Below are 10,268 nucleotides of genomic sequence, written 5' to 3'. Positions count from 1 at the left end.
TGTAATGGTTATTCAAGCGACAGTCCTTTATTTGTATTCTCTCTATTTTTTTTTAATGAGGAACACTTCCATATAGACCTGTCAAGTAAGAACTTAGTAGATTGTACAGGTATTTATTTTCTAGAAGCATCATGACCAAAGATACAATGTGCAGATCTCTGTGACCAGACTGTTCTGATTGCTGCCTAGACACTCTGTTAGCAAGATTTCTGTGCCCACCTTGTCTTTGGTGTTAAGAGTTGTCAGTTGGTGGGTTCTGTGGCAGTGACAGCCCAACAAACAAGGGTTTCAGCACCAATGTTTTGGTTTAAAACATTATTCTTAAGTGAAATGAAACAAGACTCTTCAGAGGCCAGGTACCCATGGGGATTGGGAGGAAACAGAGATGGTCCTGGAGCATCTCACACTGAGCAAAGGTGAGGAGGTGACAGAGAACACACAGGACATTTGTAAGGAACCCGGAGCCTTCAAGGTAGAGCTGCCAATGCACAGAAAACGTCCAACTGTTCTAACTACAAATTAGTAACACTGTTGGACTTTATACACATATAAAATAAATGTGTGTCCCAGACTGGATAGCTCAGCAGGTTAGAGCATCTTCCTGAAGCACAGAGATGGCTGGTCCCATCTCAAGTCTGGGCACATCCAAGAAAAGTTCTATGTTGCTCTTTTCTCTCTCCCTTCCTCTCTCGCTAAAATTAATAAATAAGAATTAGAAAAACATATGTGAGCCTTTACCAATAAAACTAAATTGTTCAGTAAATAATACAAAAGTAGTCAATACACAAATCTTTCTTAAGGGATAATGTTCAATAATAGCATGGTATGACAGCAAAAGTTTAAACTTCCTTTCACATTTCTAGGTCATTCTGGCTGTACTAATAATCAAAATGACAGAACAAAAATTAACATGAGACAGTGTAAAAAATTAACTTCAGATGTACAAGTCGGGGTACCTTATGGATGTCAGACCCATGGAAGGGGCAGCTGAGGCTTCTAAGCCACCTGCAGCCAGGAGAGAAGGTGGGTTGTGATGTGGACTTTGTAGGTCAGGAAGGCAACTCACATGGGGATGGAAATTCAAGAGTTTGGGAAATAAATGTCTGCTGGGAAATCTTTAAGAATGGGCACAGATAGGTCTTGAACAAATGGGATGTTGTATCCATAACACGCTCTAGTCCTGAGACTGACACCCAGCCCACAGGGAGAAAAGCAGAGTTTTTATGGGTTGTAATTTTCCAGGATACTGATTCTAATTTACTTGTGACAAGACCCTTGTCACAGAGCTGATAACATACATGTGCACCACAACACACATTGCCTACACAGTCACAATGCCTTGTGCAAACTGATTGGCATGTACACACTCACATGCACACACTCACTCCCAAACACAAAGCCTCTAGTACACAGGAAGGTACCTGTCCTGGGTCCCTATAATATATGAGGCCCTGATCCTCATGGTACTGTGATGGCTGAACACAGACCCCGGGAATATCTAGATTCTTACAGCTGGGTGATCTATTAAGTGACAGGATTTTCAGAGATGATTAAGTATGGATGCTTTAATTAAAGGTGTTGACAGAGGAAGTTTTCCTGAAGAATCTGGTTGGGATATCATTGTAATCACTAGTGTCCTTTCCAAAGGGAAGCTAATGAAAATCACTTCAAAAATTTTGTGATTCTTGAAACCAGGTGCAGTGGTGGGTTTCTACCTCCACCTGAGTGAATTAAAGTCCAAAGGTTCACAATGTGTGGTATGAAGGACAGAAACCTGTGGGTGGATGTCTTGGGTGAGGATCGTAATCACCGTGGGGCCAGGTGTGCCTGTCCGAACGCTGGGCCGACGTGAGCACAGTTTGGCAAGTAGAACACGAGGCCTGGATCAGCACACTGGTGTTTAAACTGAGCTGGCATCTCAGTTTGTGGAAAATGTTTCCCAACCACGGGGAGATGAGAGCACTCTGTGTGGTTTATTTGTCAAAACAGAAAAATAGAAAATACTAGAACTTGTTGAAGGAAAGTTTCATATAACTTCTGGTATTTCCTCGGCAAACAGGCAACATTACAGCCTCGTTTGTTGTCACAGTGAGAATATGAAACATTAGAGCCACAGAGAAGAAGGAAGAAGTGCCCCTGGATGCAGCTGAGAGCATTGAGAGGAAACCCTGCTCCCACAGGAAGCCCCTTCCTTCCCCACCTCCCTCTGCACCTGCTCCTGGGGCTGGTCTCGGGCTCCGTGGGTCCGGAGCGCCCCCTGGTGTCCTGAGCGCCCCCTGCAGCCCGGCCCTCCAGTCCCCGCAGGAAGGTTTCTGTCTGGGCTCACACTGACTTCCCCTCTCTGTGTGTCTGTCCCCCATTTACAGTAATACACTGCCGTGTCCTCGGCTCTCACGCTGCTCATTTGCAGATACAGGGTGTTCTTGTCGTTGTCTCTGGAGATGGTGAATCGGCCCTTCACGGAGTCTGCATAGGTTGTACCACCACTATTAGTAATTCGTGAGACCCACTCCAGTCCGTTCCCGGGAGCCTTGCGGACCCAGTGCATCCAGGAGTTACTGACTGTGAATCCGGAGGCTGCACAGGAGAGTCTCAGAGACCCCTCAGGCTGCACAAGCCTCCCCCAGACTCCACCAGCTGCTCCTCACACTGGACACCTGCAAAGAAAAAGATGTCCTGGTCAGGAAACTGTCCCATATTCATTGATTGTCTCAGTCACACTCACTCACATAGTCATCATCTTGTTCTCCATAAATTACCTTCTAAGATAGCAACAAGGAAAGCCCAGAAGACCCTAAACTCCATGGTGAGTGGTGTCTGTACTCTCTGGTCCAGAGAACGAGCACGTCAGGAATCCCGTGTTGGGCTCCTGTCCCAGAGCTGCAGGGTCAGGGCTGGGCTGGTTTTCATGAGCAAAGGCGGCCCTATTTGCATGTCCTCCTTCTATATATGGAGCTCTGGGGTGAAGACCTACAGAGAGGACAGTGCCTTAATGCAGGTGTTGGAGTCTTGGGGCTATTTGGTGGCCATGAGAGCAAATTGATAACTATATAATCAATCATACGAGGGTCATATTTATGTATACACATCTGGAAGCATAGAGCCCTGCATCTGGGCTTGTGATTCTCCTCACTGTCCCCTGCAGCTTTCCTGAAGCCTCTCCACGGCACATCAGAATGTACAGAATTAGGTTATAAGAGTACGAATGGGCTCTTAGACACTGAGTTTGCTCGTGTCTGTATTGGGGAGTTGACTCCCACGGACAGCTGAGGCAGATGCAGGATTCATAGCCACCTCAACTCTGGCGTTCTTTCATAGCATTCACAGATGTCACTGGTAAGCAGAAATTAATAAAAGTGTAAAAGTTCCATTGGAAGACTCGATGTGGAAAGGAAGAACAAGATCACAACAGGGTATTGTGCATTTTGGATTTTGGGGACAGAGGTGTAGGGAACTGGCTGCTGCCCAGCCCCCCACCTCACTAAGTTGTAAAAGGCTGTGCTTCAATACTCGTCCTGCCCCCTGTGTTCCCCAGAAGGAATGGAAGGAAGTTAGTTCTTTGTGTAAGGGTGGGAGGTTTGAGATGTGCGCTGATTTTCCACTTATGTTATTTATTTTTTGCATGTGAATAAACTATAGGTCAACCTCACAATTGAAGTAATGTTTGTGTCCCTCCTCTAAGGTGGTGCCATCTTGGAGGTGATTATGTCATGGAGGGGAAGGGATTTGTAACAGGACTGGTGCCATCAAGATAAGGACCCTGTGAGCCCTGTCACCATTCCCCTCAAGAACACAGGGCTATGAAGGCTGCCTCTGAACCGGGAAGTGAGCCCTCAGACACCAAGTCTGCTGGTGTCTGTATTGGGGAGACCAGCCCTCAGGACAGATGAGGTAGATGATGGTTTCATAGCCATCCCCGCAGGGAGGTTTGTGTCTGGGCTCACACTGACTTCCCCTCGCTGTGTCTCACACAGTAATACACGGCCGTGTCCTCGGCTCTCAGGTGATCAGTGACAGATAAACTTGGCTCTTGGATGTGTCTCTGGTGATGCTGAGTCGGGAATTCAGCGTTGGGTTATAACCTCTGCTTCCATCACTCTACATAATACCGACCCTCTCCAGCCCCCTTCCTGGAGCCTGGTGCACCCACTGTACATAATTTTTCGTTAAGGGAATCCAGAGACAGTTCCAGTGAGGACAGGATCTGTGAGGGCTTCACCAGTCCTGAGCCCGACTCCTGCAGCTGCACCTGGGACAGGACACCTGGGGACAAGGAGCATCAGTCACAGTCAGTCATGTGCAGTCACAACCATTTCATAGACCCGTGTCTGGCATCTGAGACACTCACCCTGGGGGGCTGTCACCAGGCACAGGAGAAGACCCAGCAGTCTCATCTTCTTCTAGACCACAGCTCTGCTTCCCCAGAGACCTCAGCCCTGTGTGAGGAGAGAGCTGTGAACCCCCACAGCCCAGAGAATTTACCCTGCAGCCCGAGGAGAAATTTGCCTATGGGGTAGCCTTCTTTTTATAAGTATAGAGAGACTTAGATGGTAACCCTTCGTCCTTTTGGGATTCCTGTGGGTTCTTCTCTTTTCCTGAACTCACTCACCATGTACATCAGGGACAGGGGATCACCAGGTTTATGAAACACCTTATAATTGAATCAGATGATGATTTAAATTTTCTAACCAAAAAATAAATAGAGGAGTAATAGAATAGGTTACATTTTAGAATTCTCATTCATTTTTAAATTATATAAAAGGGATAGGCATATATTCATACAGTTTCTGTAGAGATCATTCTTGTGCATAATATCACTTTGACCCCAAACCATGAAAAAATGTGTCACAAGAATGGGAAATTATGGAGTTATGTGTCTGATATAGACAGATGCTGATGTTGTGAACAAGTGTTGTTAAACCAAATACAACTCTATATAAAAAATAACACACTACCATTTTATATTGTATATTCAATTAATGGTAAGTAGATCCACTTTAGAATTCATCAGTTCAGTTTTGTTAAAGCAGAGAAAATTCTTATTATAATCAAACAAAAGGAGGGCTCATTAATTAGAGATTGTCAATAAACATCTTCAATGCGATTGGAATGCGTGCAGCTCCACAGAGACTTGGTGAGACCACATGGCCGCCTGCACAGCTCCATCCAGCGTGCTCACTGAGATGCAGGAGGAACTGAGATGAACTATTGGAGTGTATAGACCTGACACTGTTGAGCTGTGACATGAGTATGCTGTCCAGAAAATAGACAAATACATAGACACTATATAAGAATGAGTAAGGCATTTTCTTAAATTAGTGGGGTAAAACTTGCAAAACAGGACAAAGCTGTTTTTTCATATACGAGGAGCAAGAGCTAATTTTAAAAGAAGACGACATCATTTACAGGAGCTCTAAGTCTATCAAATATGTAGGAAGCAATGCAAAGTGTAAGCTTTGATCTCTTCTCTTTAAACGCATGGCTGTCTCCTTCATTTAATCTTTAAGAATTTCTTCAAAGCTGAGAAAAAGAAAGTATCTCCTATATGGGCATTCAACCTCTGATAGCTGCATTGAGACTGTAATGTCAACACCTCCCATGTCTACTTTGTTTTTCGTGGTCTTTAAAAACTGTTTATAGTCTTTCACCTGAATAAGCTCTATTAAAACCCCCCTTCCTCTCCCCCTTCTCTTGTGAGTCCCTGTCATTTTTTCATCATCTCTAGTTCTCAGAGCAGCTGAGGCCACAAATCTTAAGGCATCTGAGACATTTGTCTTTTTCCACAATAGTCAAGAACCCTGGTGGGTGGTGCAAGGCGTGTCCCTGGTCACAGTGAATACGTGGGAATGTAACTTGTCTCCAGGTTCTTGCGGTGAAGTTGAGTCCCTCAACGTAATTGTAGTGTGCTGGTTAGACACTGACCCTCATGAGTTTCTAGTGCTTTTTTTTCTGATGTGAGAAGCAGGTAGTCAGAAAGACAGACTCCCAAATCCACCTGACCAGGATCGACCCAGTATTCCAACCAGGGGCTATGCTCTGCCCATCTGGGGCATCATTCCATTGCAACTGGAGCCATTCCAGCATCTGAGATAGAGGCCATGGAGCCATCCTCAGCACTCAGGCCAATGTTACTCCAATAGATCCTTGGCTGTGGGAGGGAAAGAGAGAGACAGAGAGGAGGGAGATGGGAAAGGTAAAGAAGCAGTTGGGTGCTTGCCCTGTGTGCCCTGTCTGGGAATAAAACCTGGGACACCCACATGCCAGGACGATGCTCTACCACTGAGCCACCCTTCCAGGACCAGGAATATCTAGATTCTTACTGGTAAAAGCTGTGTTGTTCACTCATGGAACAGAAATTGAAGACATGCTTAAGTTAAGGTAGATTGAGTTAAATATGATGACATGTGACATTATCCTAACTTATGTTCTTGGGACATCACTGCAATCACAAGTGTCCTTTTCAAAGGAAACTAAATGAAAATCACATTAAAAATATTGTGATTGATAAAACCAGGTGTTGGTGTGGGTTTCCACCACCTTCCGGTGAATTAGGATCAATAGGTTAAAACTGTGTGTGGGGAAGACAGAGACCTGTAGGAGGACGTTCTAAGGAAAAATTCTAATCGCTGTGTGGTCAGGTGCGAGTTCTAGGAGGCTTGGCTGATGTGAGGACAGGTGGGTAAGGAGGGGACAGAGATTCTGAGATCAGCACACTGGTGTCCAGATTGTGGGGACCTCTTTGTTTCAGGGAAATGTTTCCAAACCACAGGGAAGCCGAGAGCACTATGGATGGTTTATTTGTTGAGATAGAAACATAGAAATATAGTAATATTTGAAGGAAATGTCTGTAATAACTACTGACATGTCATCTGCAAACAGGCAACATTAGAGCCTCGTCTGTTGTTTACAGTGAGTGCATGGAAAACTAGAGCCACAGAGAAGAAGGAAGAAGTGTCCTATGGATGCATCTGGGAGCTTTGAGAAGAAACCCTGCTCCCACAGGAAGCCCCTTCCTTCCCCACCTCCCTCTGCACCTGCTCCTGGGGCTGGTCTCAGGCTCCGTGGGTCTGGAGCGCCCCCTGGTGTCCTGAGCGCCCCCTGCAGCCCGGCCCTCCCGTCCCCGCAGGGAGGTTTGTGTCTGGGCTCACACTGACTTCCCCTCGCTGTGTCTCGCACAGTAATACACGGCCGTGTCCTCAGCTCTCAGGCTCCTCATTTGCAGATACAGGGTGTTCTTGTCATTGTCTCTGGAGATGGTGAATCGGCCCTTTACCGAGTCTGCGTAGTATGTACTATCAAAAAGATTATCAAATTCTGAGATCCATTCCAGTCCCTTCCCAGGGCCCTGGCAGATCTAGTTCATCCTGTAGTCACTTAATGTGAATCCGGAGGCTGCACAGGAGAGTCTCAGAGACCCCCCAGGCTGCACCAAGCCTCCTCCAGACTCCACCAGCTGCTCCTCACACTCGACACCTGCAAACACGAAGACATTTTGGTCAGGAAGCTGTCACATGTTCATTGATCCTTTCAGTCACACTCACTCACATACTCAGTGTCTCTTGTTTTCCTTAAATTACCTCTTGAAAAAGCAACTAGGAAAACCCAGAAAAGTCTATACTCCATGTTGGGTGGTTTCTGATGTGTCCTGTCCAGGGAATGAGCACATCAGTGAACCCCAGGCTGGGCTCCGGTCCCAGAGCTGCAGGGTCAGGGCTGGGCTGGTTTTCATGAGCAGACGGGGCTCAACTTGCATGTCCTCCTACTATATATGGAGCTCTGGGGTGGAGACTGACAGAGAGGTTCATGCCTCAGTGCAGGTGAATGTCTGTCATAATGTTTCAATAAATAAATACAGAATCATATGTAGGATTGGGACTGTCCACGTGTCCTCTGATGGTATCAGTCAGCTCACCATCTGGGCCTATTCTCCTCCCCAGGAGTCTCCACTGCTCCCCTTAAACAATTCCAGGGCAGAGTGTGACCAGCCTAATGAGGTTGCAGGAACTTTTCTATGTTGTGAGAGCATGAGTGAATGCTTGTGTCCTAGTCTTACCTACATCTCAGGGCTGTATCCCTCAGTGAACTCAGAGTCCTCACTACAAAGAAGAAGGGTATGCATTCCCTGGGATGTGGTCCTCAAATCACAAAACTGAGTCTGGTTCACCCAGGACTGCCACATACATCTGCTGCTAAGATCTGGGTTGGGCCCAGGACCACAATCATGGATCCACAGTGTTTCTTTTCTGTCCACTCTGTTATCAGGCGCCTTAGACGATATCTAAATCTGATGCAGATGGACATCACAATGTGAGAGTCAGTATGTCAGGTGTAACTGTCACTGGTGCAGCTGGCCCTGGGTGCAATGTGGCATCTGTCATTGTCCCCTCCATGCACAATCTGAGTCCTGTAACTCTTTGAAACATTAAATGGACAAGGTTGCTCTGTGTGACTTGTTTGTTGGGAATCATTAGACCCAGACCACAGAGGCACTATGACACCTGACCTCCTGGCCATCAGCAGAAATTTGAATCATGCGATATTTTTTCCTGATGGGAAATGCAATAGAACAAATGAATAGTTTCTGCTCATGCCAGACAGACACCTCACTGTTCCTGTTGGAACTGCAACCTTGAATTTCAATAGAAACAGAAGACTGATAACTACCACAACCTGCACAGAAAGTCTTCCATGTAGAAAGTCATCACTGTGAGGAGCACTGTGTTAGGGACTTGGAGTGTGTCCTGGAGGACAGGGTGTCTAAACCATGGACTTAGGTTAGGACTTGTGGTGCTTCCGGAAGGTAATGCTGTGAATCATCTGGTCCACACACGTACAGGTCCATCTCCAGGGGTTCCACTGCTCAACTAGCCTTTGTGCTTCCAGTAAATCTGGGTGACACTGGACCAGTGTTGGGTGGACAACTTCAGATCACTGAACTCTGACCCCTGACCTCTCACCCAGCAGCAGAGTCTCCTTTACTTGGGGCTGTGGTCTTACATGGAAAACTGATGCATTAAATTGAACTTTATAGTGTTAAGGAGGCAACACATGATTCTTTTCAAAAATTTATTTCAAATTAAATTTAGTGGTGTGACATGGGTCCATAGTGCACAGAGCTTTCAGGTGAACATCTCGATAGCACTTGAACTGTTGACTGTGTTGTGTGCCCATCACCCAAAAGCAAATCATTTTCTGTTACCATATATTTGTCCCTCTTTCCTCCCTTCCCTCTCCCTCCTTCCCTCCCTCTGATAACCACGTGTGTCTATGAGTTTCAGTTTTTATCTCACATATATGTGAAATCATGTAGCTCTTACCTTTTCTGATGTACTTATTCTATTAACATAATGCTGTCAAGGTCCATCCATGTTGGTGTAAATGACTACATAACATCATTTCTTATGTCCGAGAAGCATTGTATTGCATGTATGTACCACATCTTCTTTCTGATGTTGGGAAGTTTGTGATTGAGTCTAGAGATCTCTGATCAAACTCTTTCCTTATGCAAGTCATGGCATGTTGCAGAGACTGGAAACTAATCACATCAGAAATAGTCATGTTTCTACAGGAGTAAAATATTCAAAAATTAGTAATTACGCATGTGTATAACTGAGGACCTTTCTAAGCTGAAATGTTCATGGACGGGGAATAAGAGACAGTGATGATGGTGTTTAGAGGGAAATGAGTGAAGATGCTGCCTAGCACAGGTTTGCTCACAGGACAGGATCTCTTTACCGGAATTTTTGGTGGTTTGATGAGATAAAAGTTCTAAATTTTAATTTAGTTCATCGCTATTTCACTTCATAGATACTGTTTTTGGAGATTTTACAGGAAGCACCTAAATAGTGGTGAGCCTCCATCATCCAGGATGACTTGTAGCAGCAGCCACGGGGGCTGGAACAGGTTCTGGTACCAGGAATAGAATCTGCTGTAAAAATCACCCATAAATAGGGAAGTGACTTTGGAGCTTGGTGAGGAGGGGATGCTGTATTTATTTTGAGGCACGTGAAAGAAATATGTCTGATTCTAACGAACATAATTTTACTAGAAATACATATTTAAAGACTCTGCTTGTATCCCTGTCTGGTTAGCTAAGTGGATAGAGCATGAAACTACTGTGTAGACGTTCAGGTTTGCTCCCCGGTCAGGGCACACATGGCAGACAACCGTCTGTTTGTCTTCCTCCTCCCTCTCTCTCTTTTCTCTCTCTCCCCCTCTGTCACTCAGGGGCTCAACTATTTCAAGTGTTGGCCCCAGGGGTTCTGGAT

This window comes from Saccopteryx leptura, chromosome 6 (assembly GCF_036850995.1).
Source record: "Saccopteryx leptura isolate mSacLep1 chromosome 6, mSacLep1_pri_phased_curated, whole genome shotgun sequence".
NCBI classification, from domain to species: Eukaryota; Metazoa; Chordata; class Mammalia; order Chiroptera; family Emballonuridae; genus Saccopteryx; species Saccopteryx leptura.
The sequence above is the reverse complement of the archived record's forward strand: the minus strand, read 5'-3'. Positions refer to the sequence as shown.